The sequence below is a fragment of the Piliocolobus tephrosceles genome, chromosome 7, assembly GCF_002776525.5.
Source record: "Piliocolobus tephrosceles isolate RC106 chromosome 7, ASM277652v3, whole genome shotgun sequence".
Classification (NCBI taxonomy): Eukaryota; Metazoa; Chordata; class Mammalia; order Primates; family Cercopithecidae; genus Piliocolobus; species Piliocolobus tephrosceles.
Genome location: NC_045440.1, coordinates 44000794 through 44004536, shown reverse-complemented (window position 1 = coordinate 44004536; position 3743 = coordinate 44000794).

Below are 3743 nucleotides of genomic sequence, written 5' to 3'. Positions count from 1 at the left end.
ACAGAAAGTTTATTTCTAGTTTTTGTGTGAGGATATTTTCTTTTTCACCATAGGCCTCAATGTGCTCCCAAATATCCCTTTGCAGATTCCAAGAAAACAGTGTTAGCAAACCACTCCATACAAAGAAAGGTGTAATTCTGTGAAATTAATTCACATATCACAAAGAAGTTTCTCAGAAAGCTTATTTCTAGTTTTTATCTGATTATATTTCCTTTGTCACCGTAGGCCTCAGGACAATTCAAAATATCTCTTCTCAGATTCCCGAAAAACAGTGCTACCACACTGTTCCAGGAAAAGAGTCGTGTAACTCTGTGAGATAAATTCACACATCACAAAGCAGTTTCTCAGAAAGCTTCTTTCTAGTTTTTGTCTGAGGTTATTTTCCATGTCTCCCTAAGCTTTGATGCACTCCAAAACATCACATTGCAGAATCCAAAAGAAAAAACGGTGTTAGCAAACTGCTCACTGAAAATAACAGTGTAACTCTGTGAGGTGAATTCACATATCACAAAGTCGTTTCTCAGAGAGCTTCCTTTTGAATTATCTATGAGGATAATTCCACTGTTACTATAGGCTTCAATCAGCTCCCAAATATCCTATTGCAGATTCTTTAAAAACAGTGCTAGCAAACTGCTCCATGAAAAGAGTGGTGTAATTCTGTGAGAATAATTCACACATCACAAAGCAGTTTCTCAGAAAAATTCTTTCTAGTTTTCATCTGAGGATATTTTCTTTTTCACCATAGGCTTCAATGCATTCCCAAGTATCCCTTTGCAGATTCCATGAAAACAGTGTTAGCAAACTGCTGCATGAAAAGAAAGGTGTACTCTGTGAGATGAATTCACACATCACAAAGATCTTTCTCAGAAACCTTCTTTCTACTTTTTGTCTGAGGATATTTCCTTTTTCACCATAGGCCTCAATGCGCTCCCAAATATCCCATTGCAGATTCCAAGAAAACAGTGTTAGCCAATTGCTCAATGAAAAGAATGGTGTAACTCTTTGAGATGAATTCACACATCACAAAGAAGTTTCTCAAAGCTTCTTTTTTCTGTTTATCTGAGGATATTTCCTTTGTCACTATAGACTTCAACGTGTTCCCAAATATCCTATTGCAGATTCCACGAAAACAGTGGTAACAAACTGCTCCATGAAAAAAAAGCTGTAACTCTATGAGATGAATTCGCATGTGACAGAGAACTCTCTCAAAAAGCTTCTTTCTAGTTTTTATCACCATGGGCTTCAATGTGATTTCGAATATCCTTTCCTAGATTCCCCATAAACAGTGCTACCAAGTTAATCCATGAAAAGAAACGTGTAACTCTGTGAGACGAATTAACACATCTCAAAGCCGTTTCTCAGAAAGCCTCTTTCTAGTGTTTTTATGAGGATATTTCCTTTGTCATCATAGGCTTCAATGAGATCCAAATTATCCCTTCGCAGATTCCCCAAAAGCATTGCTCCCAAACTGCTCCATGAAAACGATGATGTAATTCTGTGAGATGAATTCACAAATCACAAAACAGCTTCCCAGAAAGCTTCTTTCTAGTTTTTGTCTGAGGATATTTCCTTTGTCATCATAAGCTTCAATGCACTCCAAAATATCTCATTGCAGATTTCAAGAAAACAGTGTTAGCAATCTGCTCAATGAAAAGGACAGTGTAACTCTGTGAGATGAATTCACACATCACAAAGAAGTTTCTCAGCAAACTTCTTTCTAATTTTTATCTGGGAATATTTACTTTTCCACCATATGCCTCAATGAGCTCAGAAATATCCCCTTGTAGATTCCACGAAAACAATGTTAGCAAACTGCTCCATGAAAAGAAAGGTGTAACTCTGTGAGATGAATTCACACATGACAGAGAACTCTCTCAGAAACCTTCTTTCTAGTTTTTAGCGGAAGACATTTCCTTTGTCACCACAGGCTTCACTGCAATCCAAATATCCCTTCTCAGGTTCTCAAAAAACAGTGCTACCAAATTACTCCATGAAAAATGTCGTGTATCTCTGTGAGATGAATTCACAAATCTCAAAGCAGTTTCTCAGAAAGCTTCTTTCTAGTTGACCTCTGAGGATACTCCTTTATCACCATAAACTTGAATGTGCTCCAAAATACCAAATTGCAGATTTCAAGAAAGCAGTGTTAGCAATATTTTCAATGAAAAGAACAGTGTAACTCTGTGAGATTAATTCATACATCACAAAGCAATTTATCAGAAAGCTTCTTTCTTTTTTTTACTTACGATATTTTATTTGTCACCATAGGATTCAATGCACTTCCAAATATCCTATGGCACATTCCACAAAAAGAGGGTTATCAAACATGTTAATGGAAAGATCAGTGTAACTATGTGAGGTGAATTCACACAGCATAAAGCAGTTTCTCAGAAGGCTTCTCTTTAGTTTTTGTATGAGGATATTTCCTTTGTCACCATTGTCTTCAATATGATCCAAAATATCCTTTCTCAGATTCCCCAAAAACAGTCTTACCAAACTGATCCATGAAAAGAATTGTGTAACACTGTGAGATGAATTAACAAATCACGAAGTGGTTTCTTAGAAAGCTTCTTTCCAGTTTTTATGTGAGGGTATTTCCTTTGTCACCCTAGACATACGTGCGCTCCCAAATATCCTATTGCAGATTTCACGAAAACAGTGTTATCACACTGCTCAATAAAAAGAATGGTGTAACTCTGTGATATAAATTGTCCCATCACATAGTAGTTTCTCAGAGAGCTTCTTTCTAGTTTTTATCTGAGGATATTTCCTTTTCCACTATAGTCCTCAATGCACTCCTAAATATCCCTTTGCAGATACCATGAAAACAGTGTTTGCAAACTGCTGCATAAAAAGAAAGGTGTAACTCTGTGAGATGAAATCACACATTACCAGGAACTTTCTCAGAAAGCTTCCGTTTTGTTTTTATAGGATTATATTTCCTTTGTCATCGTAACTTTCACTGCGTTCTGAACTATCCCATTGCAGATTCCAAGAAAACAGTGTTTGCAAACTGCTCCATGAAAACAAAGGTGTAACTCTATGAGATGAATTCACATATCACAAAGAGCTTTCTCAGAAAGCTTCTTTCAGGTTTTTATCTGTGGATATTTCCTTTGCCACCAGAGGCTTAAATGCGATCCAAAATATCCCTTCTCAGATCCCTCAAAAACATTGCTACAAAACTGACATATGAAAAGAATCGTGTAATTCTGTGAGATGAATTAACAGATCACAAAGCAGTTTCTCAGAAATTTTCTTTCTGCTATTTATATGAGAATATTTCATTTGTCACCATAAGCTTCAATGCACTCTGAAATATTCCATTGCAGATTCCAAGAAAACAGTGTTAGCAAATTGCTCAATGAAAAGAACATTGTAACACTTTGAGATTAATCAGACATCATAAAGCAGTTTCTCAGAAAGCTTCTTTCAGTTTTTAACGTAGGATATTTCCTTTGTCACCATAAGCCTCAACTCACCAACAAATATCCATTTGTAGATTCCACAAAAACAGTGTTAGCAAACTGCTCCATGAAAAGAATGGTGCCACTCTGTAAAATGCATATACACAAAACAAAGAAGTTTCTCAGAAAGCTTCTTTCTAGTTTTTATCTGAGGGTATTTCCCTTGTCACCATAGGCTTCCTTGTGATACAAAATATCCCTTTTCAGATTCCCCAAGAAGAGTGCTACCAAACTGCTCCCTGAAAAGAAAGGTGTAACTCCATGAGATGAATTCAC